Genomic DNA, 25,283 nt, shown 5'->3' on the forward strand with positions numbered 1-25,283 from the left:
TTGCCTTGGTGATGGAGTCTCTTCACACAAATAATGGATGTGTGTAAACCATGTATATATAACACGAGAATTCCCTACAGACAATCCCACACGCCATTCTGATCTAAGCAATCCTTCAGTGGAAGCTTTCATTTCAAATGACAATAGGCTGTGCCAAGTTTACAAAACAAACTAAGAAACCTCTAGAGAATACTTCATTGTCTTTTTTTGTTTTTAAATCTTCTGGTGAATTCAGCCATCTTTAGCTCCTTGGCTTTCATGAATTGGGATGTATCACTTCAATCTCTTCCAGTATCATTACATGACCTCTCACCAGCTCTCTCTCTCTCTCTCTCTCTCTCTCTCTCTCTCTCTCTCTCCTCTCTGTATGTGTGTGTGTGAACATGAGTATGTGTGTGCTTATGTGTTTGTATGTATATGTTTGTATGTGTATACATATGTGTATGTACCTCTGTATGTATGTGAACATGTTTGTATGTGTGTGTGCGTGTGTGTGTGCGCGTGTGTGTGTGTGTGTGTGTGTGTGTGTGTGTGTCCTTATCGTAGCTAATTACATCCAGAAAGATCTCACTCCTGAAAATTGGCACATTGTGAGAAACTGGGCCTTAAGACTTTAACATATTTTAGGAGTACATAATTCAGTTTACCTCATTTAAATTGGCCTGAGACTTTGGAATCACTAGGATGACCTGAAAGTGTCCACCTTTCTAAACCACAAGTCATGTGTTCAAATTCCTCTTTCATAGAAAAAAAAGTGACAACATAAGACATGCCCAGGAACCTCTAAATTACAGAGTCAGAACGTGAATGAACCATGCACATATATGTGTAAACTGCCACCCTCTCGGCTCCTTCACCAATTGGGGAGATAACAGTGCTGCTTCCTTGAATTTATACTGGATTGCAATATTTTTAACTTAATCAAAAGCTCCACTTTTGATATAGTGTAGAAAATACTCTATACCGATACCTATGGGTAGTATCTATTGTGAGGCATTGTTGCTATTAAAATAACTGTGATAGCAATATCATCCATGCAGATAAGCAATGGCAGAGAGGTCAAATGTATTTGTAATTGCAAAGTTCACACAAATGCAGAGATGTGCACATCTCTATGTAACAAAGCGAGATGTTCCATGCAGAAGTTTCTTTCAGAAATGTAGAAGGGATGACTTGGAACAAGGAAAAAGAGGATTAAATGCTACTGATTTGAATAAAGCCATTCTCAGATACATAGAATATGCGTATAAGCACTGCATAATAAAATAAATGCAGATGAGCTCCCTCTATTTCTTGATGAATATGCCTGAATCTTCAGGACTACTCAGAAAAAGAACTATGAATTGTTAACAGGTTACAATAAGGCAAATACAAGAAACCAACTCTATAGGCTTCTATACACAATATAACAACATAAGGCACTTTCCATATGATAGAAATTTTTTATAAATACTATCATACAGAAGTTTGGAATAGTTCCTCCAAATGAGCACACTATCTGGACATTTTGATAGGGTTAAATATCTGAAAGAAGAGTATTGAGGGACACTATGGTTTGTTTTTCAGTTGAGAAGTTTTAGTCCACTGTGGTTGGGATGATGGAGATGAGCATGGCAGATCATGTCAGAGCAGCTAGGAAACAGCAAAGAGAAAACATTGCTGAAGCTGGAGGGTTTTCTTTTTGTTTCGGTTTTTTCCATTTTATCTTATCTGAGTCAGAAACCAGTGGAATGATGTCTCCTACTGTCAGATAGAGTGCTCCCCTTTGTCAAGCATCCTCCTGTTACATCCAGAGGTGCGTGTAACTAACCTCCTTGTTCAATCAACTCAACAATCAAGATTAACCATAACGAGGAAGACCATAAGGGCCATGAACATAAGGAATGAGTAGGGCATGATGGGACATTGTCTCAAGAATGATGAGTTCACAGCTGTGAGTGAAGTGAGAAATCAAGTTCTATTTCATGTGAGGTGAGGCTAGGAATTACCACTCTATTCATAGTTTCACTCTTCAGCCTGTCTGATGCTCTACCATCTCCTACATATGAAGAAGAAAACTCTAATTACCCGTCTAAAAGCAGGGCGAGCATCCTTAACCTGAAATCCCAAGTCTGAAGTTATTAGAAATCCAATACTTCTTAGAGCTTCATTCACTACATTTAGAAGAGTCTACGCTGACCTTATGACGAGTCAATCAGAGCACAGATGTGTGGCTGAAAAGATGTTTCAGCCGTAAAGATATAGATATCTGTTGTTTTCCCAGAGGACCCGAGGTGAGATCAAGCACTCAAGTCAGGTCGCTCACAACTGCTTATTAACTCCAACTCGAAATAATCTGCTGCCATTTCCTGGTTCCCATGGTCACCCATATATGCATTACACATGTACACACACACACACACACACACACACACACACACACACACACACATAAACAAATTAAACAAAAACATACATGTACAAAACATATCCTATGTCCTTACCAACCTTGAGGCTGTATATATCAGGTACATCAGAGGCACAGTTGAATGATCTCCTACATAGAGTTGGGTAAGGCTTGCCCAAGATAACTTAACTGTATATTTGTAAATATTCCAAAACCTATGAACTCTAAAAACCCGAAACACTTTGATTTCAGGTGTTTTGAATAAAGTAATAGTCAATCTAGATAAAAAATAAATTTGTTGAGTAAACAGAAGTTTCAGTTTCAGAGGCATAAATCAAGACACCATACCCATGAGGACAAATATTTACAACCAGCCTGCAAAATTATCAGGATTGCAGGGCAGCACTTGTTATGTGCATACTAATAAGTCTCAGAATGGCTTGGTGATGTGAAGTAGCCCAGGAGAAAGTTGTTGATTTTTAGCCAGGGGGACTTGAAATTTTTTGCATGTAAATAGGAATTTCCATTTATTCTGATCATGAGAGTTTGAGATATAAACTCTATTTCAGAGCTATTTTTAAAAGCTGAGAAATCAGGCTGTAATATGACCATATTATTAAGAGAATGGCATGCTATGCAAAATATGCTATAGTGAATAAGGTTCTTCCCAAATATCAGTGGTGGGTCACCAAACAATAAGACAGAGATGATTCTCGAGCAGAGAAAGGACATTGAACACTTCAGACACTTTCAACTTTAACCAGAGAAGAAAGTAAATGTTTAAAACTGAAAGTTAAATAATGAACTTCGGAAGCACAGGAGGAAGTTTTATACACAAGTAGTTCAGTGAGAAAGAAGAGAGGCTAAGTGTGTTAAGAAGCTGAGGAGGTAGAGTGTCTCAGAGTGAGGTTCAACAGCCCGCAGCCTGATGTCATAATCATCTGCTGTGTTTGTTAAGTTAAACCTTTCGGACCCCTTCCCAATTTAAGGCAGATTGGAGGTTCCCTGAACGTATACTGAACTGCTTTACACAGACTCCCATGTTTAAAATGCAGATCCTTAGTTCCATAAAACTTTAAAAGACATTCAGAGGGGACTGATAGACAGAATAAAGGGTCGACAGACAGGACAAAGCAGAATGAGAAATGATGGGTTGCAGCTGAGAGGGTCTGTGTGAATTCTTTAAGTAGAAAAGAGAGTGAAGTGCAAGTGTGTGGACACTTGATTCCAGGAAGGAAAATATGAGATAAGTCATTGAGAGCAGTGGCTCTCAACCATCCTAATGTTGCGACCCTTAAGTACAGTTCCTCATGTTGTAGCGACCCCCTAACCATAAAATTACTTTGTAGATATTTCATAACTGTAATTTTACCACTGTTATGAAGACATTGTCATATAAATACCTGATATGCAAGATATCTGCTATGTGATCCCTGTGAAAGGGTCGTGGACTCCAAAGGGGTTTTGATACCTTCCTGATACAGAGGCATGTGCTTACAGTTCAAGCAAGAATTTGGCAACTTAGAGCTCCTAAAAATGGCCATATCTTGAGATGAACATTCTTAACTGAATTCTATAAGTCTTGGATACTTTTTGAGCAAAATTTGGGGTCCAAGTTTAAATTGCAAATAGAATAAAGATGATGGGTTGCAAACAGATAGTGAAAAATAGAATCTTGTAGAGAGAAGGCAGTAGAAATTAGATGTCAGTGTAATGTTATAAGTTGTGGTTGAGCCTTGGGAGTTAATTAGTCATTGTTTGGGAAACTCTGCTGCATGCACTTGATATAAACCTAGGTGTCTTTTGTCAGTCACTGTATTTGATCTCAATGTGGTTAAGACATGCAATAAACATGAGATAGGTGTGGTTGTTGCTGGTATGCCACTGGGGATTATCAGCTAACATTTTAATAATTAACAAAACATTGTAAAGTAACAAGAAAATATAAAATTGTGATTAAATAAACAACATGGGCATTTATTGTCATTAGTCCTGCATAATCATATAAACTGTATGTGTGTTAATATAATAATTTTTTTCATAGCAACAGCATTCCAAACAAATGACCCATGCATTCAACTGCTTTGATTTTGTTGTTGGCAATGATAGTATTTTCAGACAGGGTCTCAGGTCTCCTGGGTTAACCTAGAAATCACTACGTGGCCAACGATAACCTTTTACTTCTGATTCTCCTGCCCCCACCTTCTCGGTGCTGGGGCAACAGACAGGTGCCATCATGCCTGGGTATTATACGATGCTGAGAATCAAACCAAGAGCTTTGTGAGTGTCAAACACTAGCAACTGACCCAAACTTTAAGCCACAGTTTAAGTTTTACAATGTTATTTAACTATTACATCACTAGGTAAGAGGAAATTTTCAGCTACATTATAATTCTATGTGCTATTGTAATAGGGGAATTGACTAAAATATCATTATATGAAAAAATACTGTATTTATAGATATACTACAGCAATTCCTATGAGATGTGCATTTATTAGATTCCAGAAATATTCATTGAGAATAGACTATATACTAACACCTTCACTGTAGATTTAGGATACTACTAGCTCTTATGCAGAAATGTCAATCTAAGAGTAAGAAAATGTTTAAGAAGACAATTCTTGCTCTGATTTGAACCCTGAATGTCTTCAAAGGTACATTGAGAGTTTGGCTTCCTCGCCTGTGGCTCTTGGGAGCTAATAGGATATCAGGACATAGAGTGATCAATGACAAAATGAAAAAAAAAACATCACTGGAGATTAGACAGAGTGTCCTATTGCAGATTTTTCCTCTTCTTTCTACTAAAGCCACAGCCCGATGAGTTCCAAAGCCTCTTCTCAAAGCCATCTTTAGCTTCCATCAGGTAACAATGGTCTGATTTCCAAATACTGTAATAGAATGAAATTTCTGCCAACATGAATCTTGATGTGAATATTTAGAACATAGCAAGTGCTTTATAAATTACCACTTTGCCAAGGACCAGCCTCGGCTTGGAGAAGGGTTCTGAAGGAGGAGTGTTCATTAGCAGTGAAAAGTTCTGCTAGAGCATCTTCCTGAAGATCTTCCAACAGCTCAGCTCTTGTAAACTTTAGTTTATCAATTTGATCACCACCCCAGGTTCCTTTTTTATTATCCTATCAATCAGCATGTGTTTTCACCTTAGTCCCCTAATTCCTAGGAAAAAATAGCAAGCACATTTTTCCTAACATTGCCAATGAATTCCGAGATCTGCCTGCCTTTGCAAGCTAGATGGTTGGGATCTGACTCTGAAATCATCACTGTGTCCCAGGTTGACCTTGAACTCAGGAACCTGCCTGCCTCTGTAAGCACAAGCAATAAACTTATCTGGGTGGGATCTTGCCCTGCAATAACCACTCCTCAAATCTCATTATCTCCTCCCTTAATATCTTTCTGACAAGCTAGCTTATAGTTCAGGTACCTCTCTTAGGTCCACGAAGTCCTTCATATAATTCATATTGTATCCTTATATTTTGCATAGTTGAAAAATCACATATTTTTCTTTAACTCATATTGTTCAGACTTCTTTTCCATAGCCTTAAGGGCAGTCCTGAATGTCTCAGCATTTACCATTTTGCTAAGACATTAAACCCACACTTGCCTCTGATTATTATGGAATCATTAACCTTGGCAGAGAGGTCATTCCCTGATAATCTTAGCAGGGAGAATATTTCCCAAAAACCTTGGCAAGGAAAATATTTCCCAAAGGAGGAACATGCTCAGTAACTGTAAACACTTCTGGAGGCCTGCACCCTGCTGGCTCTGTTCCAGGGGCAGAAACCTTGTCATGCCATCCTTTACATGACCACATAGGACTTGACATTGCCTTATAGCAGTGTGGCTGAAATCGCCATTGAAAAGTACTGGCCAGGCTAAGGGTGACAACTGAGATGATTATGAAAGTAAATTATTTTGAAAGAAGATCTAACTGCAACAAAAATGGTACAAAGAAGTCTAAATGTCTACACCTACCTGATCTTTTGTAAATTTCAGAGCATGCATATGTGAAACAATGCTTAGCTTAAAAAAAAATCACACAGGGAGATACTCCCTATACAGGGAAAAAAGAAACTTGCTCCAAATGCTCTTGTAAGTTTAGATTTTTCACATGGGCATTGTGTGTGCATGTGTATGTGTGTGTGTGTGTGTGTGTGTGTGTGTGTGCGTGTGTGTGTGTGTATGTGTGTGCATGTGTATGTGTATGTGTATGTGTGTGTGTGCGCGCGTGCGTGTGCGTATGTGTGTGTATGTGTGTGTATGTGTGTGTATGTATGTGTGTGTGTGTGTGTGTGTGTGTGTGTGTGTGTGTGTAATGTACATGGTCATATGGGTATATGCACATGTGCATGTGCATATAGAGGCCAGAGCTTGCTCTCAGATGTTAGCCCAACTGCCTCTACCCTATATTCTGAAACAGAATCTCGCTGTACCAGAAGCTCATCAATTGAGCTAGATTGACTGACAAATCAATGTGCTCCAGGAATCTGTCTGCCTCTGTCTCTCCAGTGCTGACTTTGTCCTCCTGTGTCCTATTTTTATGGAGGATCCAAACTCAGGTATTCACACTTCGCTGACATGTACTTCACCAACTGATCTCTTTCCACATGCGAATTTACTTTTTTTATCAAATAATGAACCTTTAGAATTATGCAGGTCCTTATAAAATTTAGAATGTTCCAGCTACTACCTGATGTGACTAGGGCACGAAGCATCTACAGGAAATTGTATACCAGTGGACGAAGAGGGAAACATCATGGGCTTTAGTAATAATTTGATGCCAGTGGAAGTCGGGGGTAAAGGGGGGGCACGGATACAGTCTGCCATATTCACATTATCATACAGTGGTATGGAGGTCATGACTGAAAGGTAAGTGTTAGGTAATCTGTTTTGTATTAGGTCAAAGAAGATTGAGCCTTCACAGCTGAGGCCATTTTAGGAGAGGAAAGCACAAGTGGAGAAGTATTGAGCTGTTCAGTCAACAAAGAGTAAGCAAATGCTTACTGTGTGCCAGCAACTATTCTGTGCCTTCAGAGGTAAAATCTATAGCACTTGGATGTATTGGTTGTTGAACAATCAATAATGATTTGCCAATGGGATAAGAGGGAAGAAGAGGTTCCCTTTGATTCCAAAGTTTGCAAAGGCTGATTAGAGTACATGTAATTTTTTAGTTGGTCATAAATTAAAGGGGAAAGTTTGAAAGACATATATTGAAGAGCAAGGATGAAGCTTGCCAAGCAGATCAGACTGAACCAAGGCCTCGGTGTTCCAGGTTAGAGGATGTAAAGGCAGTTTAATTCAGCCCTGTAGGCTCACTGTAATGGATAATAAAATGAAATTCAGGAACCAGAAATGGTGTTTCACAACTGCAATCCCGGCCCTTGGTCTGAGACAGGGAATTCTGAATTCAAGGTCATCCTGGGTTAAACAGCAAGTTCTGATTTTAACAAACAAATAGTAAGGAAAATAATAAAGAAGTAAATACCAATGCAGGTGGATCCCTGTAGTTTTGAGGCCAATCTGTTCTACATAGTGAGTAGACTTGCCAGCAACACATAGTGAGATCATGTCTCAGAACAAACAAACAAACAAACAAACAAACAGGCAAGCAAGCAAACAAACAAATAACCAAAAGTAAATGTTAGCACTTATCATTTTGAAAGACCTCCGGAGAGGACCTTTCCCTCAGGAGGAGACCCCAAGCGCCCAATGACCGAGCCGAGGCCACTCGGATGCAATCAGCAAGAGGGTTTATTGGAAAACACAGTTACCTGCAGGCACACAGTCTCTTCGGAGGACTTGCGCGCCCAGCAGCTCCAGCATGGGGCTTTTATAGGGTTTGGGGAAGCAGAAGCGGGCTTACAGAAGCAGATGCATAGTTACGGGGATTGGTGGATTTAAATGAGGCATATAGACATGTTCACATATGATTGGTTATTTCACATGATGAGGTAATAAGGTATAGCTACACACATTGGCAGGTTTGGATCATATTCGAATGAGGTTGTAACATGGTAAAAGAGTACGTGCGGGCTGGGACGTCCTGAATGTCGGGGGCTAGGGGCTTATCCCTTCCTGCCAGATCCGGTACTCCTAGTCTGTTCTGTATTCCTTTCCTTTTATGGTCTGTTAGTTTTAAGGGTGACTCGGCCCTAGGTATCTGGGCGTGCCTGGGCTCCTTCAAGCCTGTTGCAGCTCTGAGTTAAGACTCATGGGGTGGGTCTTTCAATTTATTCAGTGATATCTCTTTTACTTATGAAGAGTGATTTTGAAGAAATGATTGACGTTTTTCATTTTTGGATTTTAAATTTTAGGTTTATAAAATTAATAGTTTTAATGTTAGATACATGTAAACATGTAAAAATGTTTTTACGTGCCTTGAATATCATTTATTTGTAATTGTTATTTTTATTTGTTAATTTCACACAAGAATACAATATATTAGATCCTATCCATCCTTCCTCCCACCTCCAATGCTTTCCAAACATCACCTCTCACATCCTGCTTTTGAATCTCATGCCTTCTCCTTTTTTAACAGATCCAGTTTCCTAATTTATACACTATATTATTATTTAGGATAAGAATTTGATATTGTTCCAAGATGCCTATTGTTCACATATGTTAAATACTGTCATGGGTTTGTCAGAGTGAATGATGAGATGTTTTAGTTTAATGGAAATATTCTTTTCCTTCTGCATCACTCTGGGATACTATTTTAGCTCTTACTGCAAATGTATATTCCATATTAAGTGATGGATACTGAAAGAAGCCATTTGCATTAAGCCCAATATTTCATTATTCTTTCTCTTCTAAAAACATAAAGCAGGTATTTAATCAAAAGAAGACATTGTCAAGTTCAGATTTTTCTTGTTCTCTTAATTTGCAATTTACACAAGCCTACTAATAGCTCATTCATTTTATGCTAATAGAACTAATGATTTTAAAACATTTGAAAACCAATTTGAAGGCTGAGATTGGAAAGGTTGTTTGTCTATTTCAATTCAATTTATAGCTAACCGTATTTGGATGACCCCCTTAAGGTTGTGGCAGACTACTCTTTCCAGCAAAAAATTAAATTGGCTTTTTTCCAACCCCACTGCCATTAGGATACCTTAAGGATTGATTTTGGGTTTTTTTTGGGGGGGGGGGCTCCCCACCACTCCTGTTCCCTGACCTTCTTTTGTGTCATCAGAACCTAGTCATTTTGTTCTTTCCCTTACTGGCCTATCATTTAGCAGTAATGACCAGCAGAAGCAAAGGTTCATCAATAGTTAAAGGATTAACTCTTCCTGTCCCTCACAAGGGTACACAAGGTTAGATTTAATCACAAACACCTCTAAGAGACAACAGCTAACATAAACAAAAGTGATTTACGAGATGGCAAGTATTCTATGTATTTCTAATCTCTTCTATAAAGTTCAAGGCCAGCCACTAGGAGCATATTTTAGAAAAATGAATGAGAAGTTCTTCAGTTACCATGGCATAAATATCTGTAAAGTTCTATGAAACAAAGAGAGCTGACAGGGCCAGTGGAGAGGAGACTTTCTGGCTATCTTCAAGCTCAGATAGTAGTCAGTCACTGGACTCTTTAACTATGAGGTTTCCCTGCTCTTGATGATGGAACAGATTTCATTAAAGACCGTCTCAAATCAGAAGAATGACTAATCAAAAGTGAGAAGCCATGAGTGTTTAGGTACGCATCTGGAGAAGGCAGGTTGATCCCTGTGACAATAGCTGTATTTTAGTCAAGTGTTCAAGAATAGCACAGGTTTATTGATCATTCTCTATTTTCTTATGCATGTGTGATAGAAAATTCCCTATTGTAAGTGGGGTCTTATTGTTGTTGTCATTGTTGTTGTTGTTGTTGTTTGTATTCCTTGCGAAAAGGCCAAGTATTCAGTGATTCAAATATATAAGGTATTTATATGCTTTCCCTGTTTTCATCTTTTCATAGGAAGTCAATCGTTTTGTAATCTACACAGATAAAATAACATTTGATGAATAATGAAAAGCTAAGAAAATAAAACAGTGATATAGTTATGTGTGTGTATAACATCACTTCCTGTGTCCCCACTTTACACAGAAAACCCAAAAATCTTATGTTACAATAAGACACTAGACACACCCAAATCTTGAATGCCAGACTCTTCTGAATGCCAAAATTCAGGAGGAAGTATTAATTTTAGGGCCTGTAGTAAACATCAGTCAACCATCAGAGTATCTAGGGGCACAGTGCATGTCATAGTTACCACCTGACTTGTGGTAAGAATCTTTACTACCCTCTGCTTCTTTAGAAAATAGGACATTAGGAATCCATACAGAGGAAAGCAACATTTTTACTGACACAAAATGGAACTGAGAATGGGAGAACCATGTGCATACAGCAGGGTCTGTAATCTGCAACAATTAGCCCAGAGACTTGACTTAGACAAGAAACTAGAAACTCAACAATGGAAGAGCGTCATAACTGAGAGCCCATAGCTGAGAACACCACAATTCTTGGAGTAGCTTGAGTACTATCTAATTAGTTATCCATGAAATATGAACTGGTCACGGAATGGACTGCCTGTAACAGATCTGTCCCTCAGCATAGAAGAATTTTAATCCCGAAACATGGCTGTTTTGACCAAATTCAAAACTTTCTAGGTCTATGTGATCCGGCTAGAATGCAGACATACCCTTAGTATACACCTTTAATCCCTCTGGCCGGACTCCTTTAGTACATATTTTTAAGCCCAAACAATGACATCTAGTTGAGGGGCAGACAAAATGATCAATCAGAGAAATATTTGACAGAATGAATCAGTGATATGACGTACCGAACTCTCAGGAGAAAAGCTACTTAAGAGCAGCACAGGGAGAGAGCTGTCAGTTCATTCAGTTTGGTCAGTCTGCTGGGAATCAGTTCAGTCAGCGCGATTTGTGCAGTGTAGGTCAGCAAAGGCAGTTAAAGCCAGAGAATAAGAAGCAGCCCCAAGATTAGAACAGAAATTGCCAGAGTTAGTTTGAGACCTAACAGAGCAATTCAGTGAGAAGCTGTGAAAAGCCAGATTGAATCAGTCAACTTGGAGAGGAGTTTGAGCCTGGACAGCTGTATTAAGCTAGACAGTCAGAGCTGAGAACGAACTATAAAGTGTGAGCTTATTCAACAGTAAGCCTCCAAGACGACAATTACATCTGGTGAATAAAAGTGACTTTTACACCTTAGGAGTTGCCACACAGGAAATGAGCCGAGACAATGCCCATTCTTCCTCCTACAGCAATACTTGTCACCTCTTTATTCAGCACACAGCATGCTCACCATTCTTCTCTCCACACCCATCAGCATACTCAGTTGTATTGGAATGCCCTGATCCTAGATTTCCTATAAGAACCATAGTGCCATATCTAAATATGGTCTTAGATTTCCCATGGAGAGTCCTAGACAAAGAAATACCTTATTGACCCTTCTTTCATGTGGAATGACTGAGTCAGCAGGAAGCACTTCTAAGCACTGTAACTTCGGTGAAATGGGTCTAGGAAAGAGGAGTGGCCAGGCATAGTTTACCAGGTCCTCTGAGAACTATATGCATCCAGACACTGGAGCTATAGTAGCCCAAGACTGTCTGGAAGTGCTCTCTTTTCTTGAGAGTGAGAGAAAACCGAATGGGACAGGAGCAGAAAGACCCACTTTGCTTTTTGCGATATTTGATACAGTATTGTTAGACTCTTGCGTCCAATGGCTCTAAAATAGAAAACAAAGGGAGCCAGAGATAGAAAGGGGAATGTATGTGTATGGAATATGTGCATAACTCTAGTTTTTAATATCTCTGTCAAATGGATCAGGCAGAAAGACAATTCAGTGCCACCATTTGACTATCACAGGCAATGTTAACCGGAGCAGTCTACATAAGCTAGAAAATGTGCAGCTAATAACTGGACTTAATATAAACCTTGACAGAATTAGTTAACAATTTTCTACCCTCTTTCAATCAGCCTTTTCCTTGAAGAAATCTCATTACTCCAACCAAGATGCTGCATCCTCAAAAACTCACTTAACCAACTTTTGAACCTATATTGGTTATTTTTAGTTGAACAGAGAAACATGAACATAAGAAAAAGGAGTGTTTAATTGAATGATATTCATTAAATAGGCACTGCTCCTTTAGCTCTTTATCTGAATTAGATGACAGATAGATAGATAGATAAATAGATAGATAGATAGATAAACAGATGACAAGTAGATTATAGATGATAAGTACACAGTTGATAGTAGACATTTTTACTATAGATAAAAGTTAAATGAATGTTTGCCTTAGATATCAATTCATATAAAGGGCTAATAAATCATAGAACAAAGAATAATATCCACTCTAAGACATAAATTTTTCTTTTATAATTTTCATTTGTGTGTATTGAATACATGTATGCATACGTGTTTGCACATGTATGTGCACAAATGTGTATGTGGGTGGAGAATTAAGGTTGATATCAGGAAGTGTCATCCATAACTGCATCACCTTAGACTTCAAGCACAGTTTATCAATCGGAACCAGAGCTGCCTGTTCTTTCAGTCTCTCTCATCAGCTTGCTCTCAGGATCCCCTGTCTTGGCCTTTTGAGACTAGAATTTATATAGGCTCTGTGGGTCTAAACTTTGAGTCTCCGGCTTGCATGAGAAGTACTATAACCACTAAATAATTTTCCCAGTCCTTAAACCTTTTTTTAATATGGAGAAAGAATGAATAGTCTAAGGGAATTTGTTCCAATACCATCTGCCATTATTTATTTCATAGTCCTTTGTGAAAATGCAGCATTCCCATTTAGATCTATATCTATGGAAACGATAAACCGAAGCAAATATCTCCTTGAAATTATCAGGTTACAGGAGGCAGAGAAACCTTCCCATAGATTGTTTTTTGGCACTTCTTGCTAAATCACCTTTACAAAGAACCCACCACGAGTCTTAAATTTTGTTGAAACATTGTCAAATTTAGAATGTTTCAACCTGCGGTGGTGTGCTTCACAGGACTGTGTTTAGAGACTATTTGGAAGAAGGTGAAAATACTCAAAAAAACACACTTGCTAAAGGCAGGCCTCAAGCCAGCCTTCTTGAGAAATTCAACTCCAGGATGAATTCATTGTCTTCAATTCAGTTCCTACCTGCAGAACTTTATGCTGTATCGTAGGGATATTTGTGAGCCAGCCTCCTGCATTGGGCACTTGCTGCTTATGGTAGAGTTTCCCAGGGTCTTTGGGAAATAAGACAATATTTCCAGCAGTTCTCAAAACCATGTCAAGGAGTTCCTGCCCCTGAACAAGAACTTTAACTTCCTTTTCTTGGAACTTAGAGAAGCTAGAATTGAAGGTTTGGTTTTTTAGTGTTTACATTCTGAAAGCAAGACTAGTGTTCCCATAGGAAAATGAGTAAGTTGTATTCTGTATCAAGATATATTTTATCTGTTTCTTAGTTACTATTTTTAAGTAAATTTTCATAAAATTTATTTTTACTTCTTAATTTATCATACTTAGGTAATGAGTTTTGAAGGGTATTTTCATGCATGTGTGTCATTTTTTATTATTGTTTGTCTCTCCTTCAATGTCCATTTTCCCTGTCTTCCCTTCCTTAATACCCCTGTGCCTTCCTTCATTCTTATATCCATTTCTAAGTTTATGACCCATACTCATAATTAAAAATATACATTAATCAATGTAAAGTTCCACATATGGGCAAAAACATGTGGTGTTTGTATATTTTGAGTTTAGCTTATTTCACTTAACGTAACTCTTGCTCTTCCATTTCTGCTGCCACGTGTCATGATCTCATTTTTCTCTATAGTTGATCAAAATTCCAGTGTTTATATATATATATATATATATATACCGTTGTTCCTGTGCTGAGGGCAGTCTTTCTAAAACGCTGAGCGTCATTTCAACTTTCCTATAAAATATAAAGTAGAAGAGAAGAAGCAGTAACCTTAGAGGCAAGGACAACATTGGAAGCAGAAAAAATAAAGAATCCTCAAGAGAAAATGTAGCAAGAGGGCTAGGGTAGGAATACAGGGTTGTGTATCCCTCTTTACATAGCCTTCATCCATGGCCAGGCTTCGAGTCAATTAAAAAGACTAGGGTAGGGACAAAGGGTTTCATATCCCTCTTTAGCTAACCTTCATCCATGGTCAGGCTTCAGGTTAGTTAAGATTTGATTCTTAGAGTTTCTTCATTACTGTTGTGTAATTCATTATGTTAGATACTTGGAAATAAAATAAGACATAGCTGTTGACCTAAAGAGGCCAAATAATTGAGATTAGGCCATTCTCAAGGCCATTTTACATGCCATACTATCAATATGGTACCTATTAACATTAACATTCATAATTAAACCTCATCTAATCTATAATCAGCTTTCTACTGTTCTACCCTTATGGATCAGAAAGCAGGTAAGGACCATGGAGAGGGAGAGTGAAGATGTAATAAGGTCTTGTGAAAAATAGCTGTTCTTGTGTTAATGTATCTTAATGGTTGCAAGAAATTGTCTGCATGAAACTTTCTTGGCTTCTGAAAACTCACAAGGTTCAGCAGAAACCAACAGCTTCCAGATGGGTCATTTGACTTGATTTTGAAGAACTTATTCAGTTGTTTGCAGCTAATGGAGATGCTGTGCCACTGGCTGCCTTTGCAAGGCCATACCATCAAATAACTTCCTGGCCGAATCCAGGTGAGGTGTAGGGCCATTGGGGAAGCATGGCATTAGTCATAAACTTCTATGCTTGATTTGGTCCCATTCTGAACTGTGACTAGTAGTTGATTTGTTGATGGAGTTGATAACTTATTCAAGGTTAGTGCCTGCTGGAGGCTGTGTGAACTTCTGATTTTAGAAACTAAAGTGTCTTTGCTTCTAGTTGAATTCACCATCGAAAGTCATACAAACTCACTGGAATGTGCCTGCCCAGCCACGCCCTGGGTTACAAACAACTCTCCTGGAGAAGCCTTACAGTTTAGAGGGACGTGATATCCCTGTCAAATGTCTCAACTTCCCAAATCTTTTCGATACAACATTAGAGTCCTGATATGTAAAATGAAACACCACTGGCAACAGGATTTACTGCTTTGATGAGTGCAGTAAACCTAATTACAAATAATATGCATACAATAGGATTATTCTCTATAGTTCTCAACACCTTGAATAAGACAATGAATTACTTTTCAGATTAGAGCCCTACCTCAGATTTTTAGTAACCTTGACCTTAAGCAAGGTGGTGAATCCTTTTCTTCTAGTATACAAATTGTTTCCTTATAGTACCTTGCCAGGTACACTTTGTGTTTGCTGATTTTCTTCATCTTCTCAGTCCTGATAACGCACCTGCACCCTTCACCCCCAGTACCAATTCTCCACTTTGATGTGTCATGTACACTGTTGTCTTCTCCTCCTTCCTCCACATGTCTCTTTCCTCTATCATGTTCTCCTACCTAGGTTCATAGTTTATATTTATTGTCACAGCCACCTGGACATACCAACAAGCATTAAAAGTGAAGATCTGCTCATGCTTTATTTAATCTTTCTGTTTTGGTTTGATTTCTCTTGTTGCGAAAAAACAGCAGCAAAGCAACATAGAGAGCACGGGGTTTATTTGGCTTCTGTCTCCGGGGTCACAGTCCAACACTGAGTGAAGTCAGTGCCAGCGCTCAAGCATGAACTGAAGCAGAAACTGTGAAGGAGTATATCTTACTCCTTCCTTCCTGGCTGGCTCTCTGCCTCCTATTCAGCCAGCTTGCTTTCTTCTCTGTTTATTTTATTTTAGAGATTATAATAGAATCCCACCATTTCTCCCTTCTCTTGCCTCCAAAATCTCCCATATATCCATTTCTGTTCTTTTCAATTTATGAACTTCTTTTTATCTTCTGTTGCTACATGTTCATATTACATATACATTTCTAAATATCGTCTATTCAGTCTGTATAATGGTACTTGTGTGTTTCAGAGATGATAATTTGTTATCAGATAACCTATTGGTGTGTGGTTCCCTGGGAAGACAGCTCCTTTCATTTTCAGCATGTCTTAGTTGCCTGTAGTTGTTTGTGTAGGACTGAGTGAGGCCTTATAGTCTTTCTCCATCATTTTGGCATGTCTGTTGCTGTTGATCTTGTTCAGCTCATGTTTAGGAAGTCTCATTGGTAAGCTTCTATAGGTGAAGTTTCTGCCACTAGTAGGAAATAGAATTTCACAGCAAATGCCCTAATTCTCTGGCTCTAAGAAATACTCTCTGTCCTGTCATTTTCAATGTCCCCTGAGCCATAGGCACAAGACTTAATTTGTAGATGTGTATCCATTGAGACTGGGGTTCACAAGTTTGCATTTTGGTTGGTATGATTTCTGTAATGTTTTTGAATGTTGCAAAGAGAAGAGTCCTTTATGAGAGGTAATGACTAAGCTTATCTGTGGGTATAAGGACAAATATTTCAGCCCGGGATGGCCTAACTAAAGATGCGTTGCCCACAATGACCCGAGTCCTCCTACACCATTTTGCAATATAGAAAATGTCTCCACAGACATACCCACAGTCCTATATGAACTGGGAAATTTCTCAGTTGACATTCTCTCTTCCAAGGTAATTCTAGGTTTGTATCAGCTTGGCAATAAAAACTAATCAAAGACATTTTCCAGTGAGTGATTTAGCAATCCGTAAAATAAAGATACAAAGACTTACAGTACAAGATTTGTCAGTGGTAACCAAACCCTGGAAGCAATGATGCGTGTCATTTGTTTGGAGATGTATTTAGTACCGCTCTGCTCCTACATCTTCACTATTTAAATTACGTCTCTGATGACACACTTAAAATATTGGTGCAGTTTTAATGTACACATACAGCTGAAGGATTGCTGTTAGTTTTAACTCTATTTAATCACTATTCTATTAGCCATCCCATCGAGTCACACAGCAAATCATTAGGAAAGACCTGACTACTTCATTCTATTTTTAATGTGACCTTAGTATTGCTCTCTGCTGGCCATTGATTTTTCTATTGGAATTTTATAGACCTTTAAATGGTCCTGCACTAATGACACCAATGTGTTTTAAAATATTGAAAAGGTAAACCCCTGCACTGTGTGTTCAATGCATATTGTTGCTGAGAGGAGGAATTTCAGCCCTTGATCTCACTGCCCTTTGATCTCACATTACAGTGATTTGAGCTGCCTGGCTGACTACTCAAGAGCTATCAGGATATCTGAGCTCTGAGTTCCCAGCCATTTACCATGTTTATTGTCACGCCATCCATCTTCTTCAGAGTACAATAAATATCTCTGTAGAGGTCACTGTCTTGGACATTGTTCAAGTGTTAGTTTCAAACCAAAAAGAACTTGAAGTAAATCACACCTTTTGTGGGCATCTGAATCTTTCCAGCCTGTTCCATCACAAAGCATATTTCTGGCATGGAGGAGACTTTTTACAATTCTTCTAATATTCCTCTGCAAGCATGCCCTTTGGAAAGAAGAACAAAATATGATTATCACTAAGAAATATGAGATTCATGTCTTTACGACATCTCTTTAAAACAGGCATTTGTACTTTCAGAGTTACCCTGAGCAGGTTCCAAAGCTGGTGACAATATTTTGGGACAGAGGATACTGAATTATGTATAGAAATAAGGTTTAAGTATATCCAATTGTTTCTTATTAGGCATATGTGATGTCCAAGGTGGGTCACCCTTTGACCAGTGACATGAACACAGTAGTTTCAGTCAGTGTGTGCAGCAAGTGGTTATGACTTATAAGCACACAGCTTACGTCAGGCACAAAGTGTTGCACAACACATGTCAAGCTCATAAGCCAAGCTCCATCATGAAGCACAGTTTCTATGCTCAAAGATGAAAAAAGAATTTAAGGCAACAGACAAAACCTGATGCGTATGGCAAGTGCTATAGGAACTAGAAAAAGAAGAGGAGGAGGACATAATAATTGGTTGTTACATGGTAGGCAGTCAAAGACTGTTGGGTATCAACCCATGGAGACAATCCTGAGACCATCCCTAGGGATGCTAGATGTCCAGATAATGCCGCCTACCTACTAAAAGATGGTAAACTGAAGTTTTAAAAAGGTGCCTGGGTCCTGGACAGAACAATGCTGTCACCATTAGCTGATGGACAAAAGATTAAGTTGTGATCTTAATGCCTTGTGCTGTGAAATGTTTTAGGGTAAAGACTGTAAAGCCTTTCCAACCAACAGCAGTAGTTAACTACCATAATACCTGCTCTTAATTACTGCTTCTCGTCAGGGCTCCATGTTAATTTAGCTGTGCTCCTATGTGAAGCTTGTGTAACCACCTGAACCGAGAAAGATGTAGGACTTCTCAGTCATCATTAACAATTGGCCACAACAGACACTCAGCCTACATTGAAGGAATCAGAGTCCTGCAAGTAAATGCATCCAGCAATCGTTTTATTGAGAGGAGTAAAATTATGAATGAGCAAACATCTAATTTTGTATGTTGATTTTTTTTTCAGAAAACAAATTCCTAAACATTGGCTTGTATTGAAAAGTGAATAGATAAACAGTTTTGCAGTGACCTGAAGGCTTGGATAGAGAGAATAAATAAATTATTGACACATGAGGAGTAGACAATTCTCCATCCACAGTTGAGCTTTTCATTCTTTGCGGAGCAGATGGTCCAAATAAAGCAGCCAAAAATAACAGGTGGGCTTTATTGCATTAAGCCACACAAAACAGTGAGTGACTACAGTGCAAATCATGTTCAGAATATCAAGCCTGGATACAACTTCTGAAAATATCTCCTTGTAATGATGGGACACCTTTGTCCACCTTAAATTATAGCCACAGAGAGACCCATGTGTGTTAAGAACATGTTTACGGACAACACAATAGTGTCATGTTAGATAAACATCTGCTCTTTGTGGAAATGGTTTAACCCAGGGCTTTGAAGTCATGTTAATATACTGGAACCAGAATGGATTGCTTCACCTCTCATGGGACCAAACACAGACTGTCTTAGAGTCACTGTTGCCATCAATCCGCTACAAAATCCTCAAATACATACTTCCCCCTTTTGTTTTCAAAGAAATAACTCCAAATAAAATTCAAATTGAAGTTCAACAGTACCAAATAATAACAGTAGAATATGTTTTATAAGGTCGGTCTGTTGTATGTCATTCATAACTCAAATCTGAGGCAGTACAACATATTACTTGGTCAGGATTTTGAAGGTTTATTCCTTCTGTTTATGTGATTAAATTCATCTAATGATACACTTGAAGTTCTAAAAGAAAAGGTTGTTTCTTTATCTCTGCTCCACAGTGTCTCATTGGTACAAGTAACATTTTAAGGAGGAATTTTCAGCATTTCAGAATCTGTACAAATATAAGAGGAGTGGAAAAAAACATTAATTTTACAATGAACTCAAGAATCTTATGCATTTATGACACATCTTCATTCTCAGCTAATTTATATTTATAGGCATTTTTCTGGATGCAAAGCATCGATTATATTCATTAGTGCCATGGATGTCTCTAATAAGCTGAGTATTGGTTTATAGTTTCCAAATTTAGCTTCAGTATTTTATAGTTTTCCAGATTCAGATTTTAAGTGCAAACTACACACACACAAATCATATCTTTACTTAAAGACCATAAAAATGCTTTAAAGTAACTCTACATCAGGCCCAAACTCTTTATTATTGAACATAAGAAACGATTTTACACTGTGTAATGACTGAACTTCTTAAAAGATGTTATAGGTGGTTTAATTGATTTTATTCAAAGTATAGATGTGTATTGGAGTCTAAAATAGACTTCAATCAATCCAGTTGTTTGTATACGCACTCACTTACGTAACACATTTCTATAGGGTTTCTGAACAGAAAAGAATAAATCTAAACATTTTGGACTGTCATTTTAATATATTTTATAATACTTATTTGCAAAAATCTTAAATTTATTTCAGTTTCACTACGCTACTCTATTTTTACTCTCTGTAAATGTGAATGTAAATAGGATTTAGGGAGCTATCATTTCTCTTATCTTTGAAGTGAGTCAGATTACATTTGGCAATCAATTAAAGATTGTATTCTGTTGTTAATAATATATGAGAAAGTAATACAATTATGCAAATAAAAGCAAACAAACAAGAGCTCAAGTTATTAGTACTGCCACCAGTCATTCAGGGGTATTAATAGTATGAACTGGCAATGACATCATAGTTGATGAATGAATATACGTCTTGAGCTTTGATTTCCAACAATCTGTCTTAATAAGCTCAAGGCAAATATAAATATTTGTAAGAGAAAATGTAGTGAGAATTGGTATATGGTAGAATGATATTCTGTCAAAAGACTATTCCTGGTAGACCAAAAAATATGCAGAGCTGTGGAAGTGTGCTATTACAGTGGTCAAATGAAGCTGTGTAAGCAAGAAGAAACACAGAAATCTGAGAAGGGAGAAATTCAGTCCTGGAAAAGGATCCAGAATACCTGGGAAGTAAGAGTACATGTAGGACACAGAGTTGGCTACTAGTTGTGAAGTCACATTCAGGGATTTTCCTTCAGGAATCAAATGACACCATATGGGTGTATTAATAATGGAATCAGGGTAGAAACTGATGAACCCTAGGCAGCCATGGTTAATCAGGCCTGGGCAGGGTAAGATCAAGAACTCTGAAGACTGACTAATTACTTCACTAGCCTACCATCAACACCTGCAATTTGATTCATGTTTTAGAGTCAGTGAAATATAGTTAAGTGTGGCAAGTACGATTGCAATTAGACAGTAAGGAGCTGATGCCAAGAAAAGTCATATCACACAGCTACTGTATAGGAGCAGTCATATGGAAGCATGGTCCAGCCATTCCCTACGCTAACTGTCCTGCATAGACTCATGGAACGGTCCTTTCTGTAAAGTGTGGAACATGAGTACTAAGGCTACATTCAGCATGGGGAATTTCGTTTTTGACTCATTTTCTATTTAAACTTGGGAGTTTTATGATAACATACATTCAGATATGAATTAAAAACTGTATCCATGTATGTTATCCTTAAGGTGTAAATAACATTGACTGTGAAAGGGACTAAGAATTCTTCTAATTTCATTCATCAAATTTGCATATAACACCTTTAATCTTTCTTGCCTTGGGTAGCTGTTCTCTTTGTTTTTCAATTTTATATGTGGATGAGTGTTTCCTCTGCGTGAATGTCTGTGATCCATGCCCATGTAGTGGCCACGGAGGTAAGAAGAGGACACTCTTAGATATCCTAGGTCTGGAGTTACAGACAGTTGTGAGCTGTTGTGGGTGACGAGCATCTAACCTGAATCGTCTGAAAGAGCAGTCAGTGCTCTAAACCACCAAGCCATCAGCCTGGCACCTAGAGAGCTGTCCTTATTGATTAAGGAGAGCTGAGTTCTTGAACATTGTTTTGGGCCATATTCATCTTTTCTCCACCTATTTGTGCAAATGACTGACTATTCTCTTGGGGTTATAGCTTTAGTATAGTGTCTTCCAGATTCATCTACATTGTAGCATTCAGTAGGAGCCCTTGTTTTATTGAGGCTAATGTTCCATTATATGATCTGCATTATCTTTTACATCTGGCATCTAAAACAGCTCAACTCATACAAGCAAGGAGTGATTTCTAGAAATGGTGGATGGGAGTATATGAATAATTTTTTAAAATGCTTTAAAGTTTATACATGCAAGATAATATAAGGTCTAGTGATTTTCCATGCACTTCTATGCCAAAGCTGCAACATGAACTTAAAAAGTAGGTTGTGGCTAGATTTCATTTTGGTGTATGACCATAACAAAAAAATATCTCCAAGCCACTAATGATGGAAAAAAGGCAAGAAGAGGGGCTGGGGATTTAGCTCAGTGGTAGAGCGCTTACCTAGGAAGCGCAAGGCCCTGGGTTCGGTCCCCAGCTCCGAAAGAAAAAAAAAAAAAGAACCAAAAAAAGGCAAGAAGAAACTCTGGAGATGAGGACAAATTGATTGTCTTTCTTGTATGTAAAGGAGCAGGTCTATAAGTATTCCCAAGTTCATTCATATTTTCCACTGTTCATATAACAATTATACCTGAATAAAACTTTAAATCAGTACACTCGTGCTTGTTCACATTTTTACAAAATTAAAGAAAAATGTTGTGTGGTCAGGAAGGCAGAAATCAACATCAGTTCGGGATCTTACAAAGCCAACTGGGATCTTTCCACATCAGTTTCTTTCTACTGTCTTCACCACTGTCAGAGTCACTTTGCTTTGCTTTTTAATAGCATTTAATGCATGTTTAATTAACATATATTTAATGCTCCCTGTTTCTTTAGAGGCAGAGTCTCTATAGAAAATGTGTATTTCCACTGGCCCTGAAGGAATCTTCCATAGTATAAAAATAGGTATGATTGGTTACTGGCTGCTTTAAGAAAACTTTTTCATTTTGTACCATGATATTGAAGGATCTTAAGATGTTTGATTATATCACTCATTCCTTCCATTGTAGCTTCCTTTCTTCTTGTTCTTCCTTCTGTCTTTTCATTATCATTCACCAAATATATTTTGCAGCCAGTTAGCCTGAATTCAGCCTTATCTCAATGTATCAAGCAGTATTATAGTATGAAGTATTCATATTTTACCGAGCCTTAGTTTCCTTGTGGGGAATGTTCAGAGAGTGTCTTATAAATAGGACTTAATGGGTGACATCAGATACAGATATAAGTAATATAGTTGTTTGCTATTGTTAACATTGTGCACCTACTACTTAATAGACACTGGAGAAACTACAGAAAATGCAATGGACTTCTTTAAGGGAGATGTGACTCATTTTGAAACATGTACAGTTCAGTCTATGCTTTAGCCATCTTATATTTTCAGCTGTCACCGTATCCTATGAGATTGTACCCCTCCCACAAGTGTTCTCAATGCAATTTTATTATTTTTAAAAATTGAAATGAAAAAGAACATCAAAAAGTGCACATCTTGTGGCCAGTTGGTTTTGTGAGATTCAGTTTTGTACTGTTAATTTTTGTCTTCCTGACCGTGTAACATTTTTCTTTCCTTTTTAAAAAAAATGTGACCAAGAATAAATATATTGATTCAAAGTCCATATATTGATTCAGATCTGTATGTATAGTGATATCAGAGATCATGTCCTATTTATAAGAAGCATTTTAAATATTCCCCACAAGAAAATGAAGGCTTGATAAAAGGTAAACACAATATAATATTGCTCAACACACGTAGAAAAGACCAAAATCAGGCTCTCTGGTCACATTTTTCACATCTCAATCCTCTCTGCTAAACTGGTCCAGACCAACCCAATCTTTTGGCTATGCTATTCCATCCCTAGAATTTAACTTGTCATATTTTATGCTGTGAACAAAGTACATGTTCTTTGAAACCACTTCTACAATGTTTAATACTGCTGTTGTGTTTCTGATATTGGACCAATAATTCTTTCTTCCTACACTCCAAATTTCTGAGCCACATGTAGTTGGATGAATTAGAAGAATGATCATTTGTTCTGAATATCTACCATTGCTCTCTTCTAGGCATTTTACCACTCCTAGTCTCAAGAGATCAATCCTACCAAGTAGCTATCTGTGATGTTACCACAGGCATAGAACAGAAGACATCTTTGGACTTCAACTTCGTTGTAAAACTTCAGTTTAAATAGTTGAGCAAAAGCGTCTTTAAGTTTCAGTCTTCTCACAAAAATCCACCGTGAACAAAAACGGGAAAAACAATGACATTTCCAAAACCTCGAACTGTAAGAAAACCTACCGAATACCCCAACATTCATGCTTATATCTCAAAAACTTTCAGCCTGCTAGTTTTCAAAGGAATATAAATACCATGATGACACTAGAATATATAAATGAGAAAATGAGTGAATAAATAAAGAATGGGTGTGGAAAAGCAGAGCTGTCATAAGTCATAGAGGAAACATAAAAGAAAAGCAAACTTTAATAAAGTGAAAGTCATATTAGAAGTAATAATAAAGAACCAGAAATAAACTGCTGTTGTCTAGAGTTCTCAGTGATGTGAAAAAAGAAGGAAATCATGTATACTCATAAGTGGTATTTTGAAGATAAATTTTCCATAAAAGAAATAATACTGTTAAGTAATATTATAGGTGAATGATATAGAAAGGGGGAAAACCTTAAATGTACAAATTAAAATGGCACACTAAAGTCAGAAAATTTGAGACAGAATTATGAGGTATATTTTGCAAGAATTATTTTATTTCTACAATTCTGCAGAAATAGTATGAGTCATATATTCTTAATGTGTCAGCCTTAAACCCTTATGTTCATGGCACTATGGGAGGTGAGCTGATCATGATGGTGGAGTTCTAAACTATGGAGTAGCACTGAAATCATAGGCAGGCTCTCTCTCTCTCTCTCTCTCTCTCTCTCTCTCTCTCTCTCTCTCTCTCTCTCTCTCTGCTTCCTATCTGTACCGTGAAGTTACAAAGAGATAGAAGACTAGAAGACATCCACAAATCCAGAAGAATCAAACAAAGACACTTAACACTGCTTCTGACTTCATCATTTAGACTTTACACTAGCCCCACTGAGAAAAGCAAGCATCTGCTGTTTAAGCCACTTGGTCTATAGTGTTTTTGTTATATCATAGCAATGTGACTGATCAGTGGGTACATGACAAGTTCTGTTCACAGAAGATAAGCAATACTGGCTGTGAATCTGTTAAAGGTAACAGTCCCCCTAATGACAGTGAGTGATACCTTCAAAGTTCTAAGAAACACAACATTTTCAACTTCCCAAAATATCTACAGCAAAAACTAGAAATTTCTTTGATGTCAGAAATTTCTCCAAGATTTGGGTACCAAAGTATACTTCAGTGCAAAGAATATTAGCCAATCAAGAGGTGAAAAACTGAGAAATGGATA

At 37.8% G+C, this 25,283-nt stretch overlaps 1 long non-coding RNA gene across 1 annotated transcript; it reads left to right on the top strand.

The window, feature by feature from the left end:
- Positions 1 to 9,889: 9,889 nt before the first annotated feature.
- LOC108348752 (uncharacterized) lies at positions 9,890 to 24,617 on the top strand. Its single transcript, XR_001842050.3, has 3 exons — positions 9,890 to 10,095; positions 18,884 to 19,073; positions 23,923 to 24,617. It is a non-coding gene; the product is annotated as an uncharacterized LOC108348752 (long non-coding RNA).
- The last annotated feature ends 666 nt before the right edge of the window (positions 24,618 to 25,283 follow it).

Source organism: Rattus norvegicus, chromosome 18 (genome assembly GCF_036323735.1).
Source record: "Rattus norvegicus strain BN/NHsdMcwi chromosome 18, GRCr8, whole genome shotgun sequence".
Taxonomy (NCBI): Eukaryota; Metazoa; Chordata; class Mammalia; order Rodentia; family Muridae; genus Rattus; species Rattus norvegicus.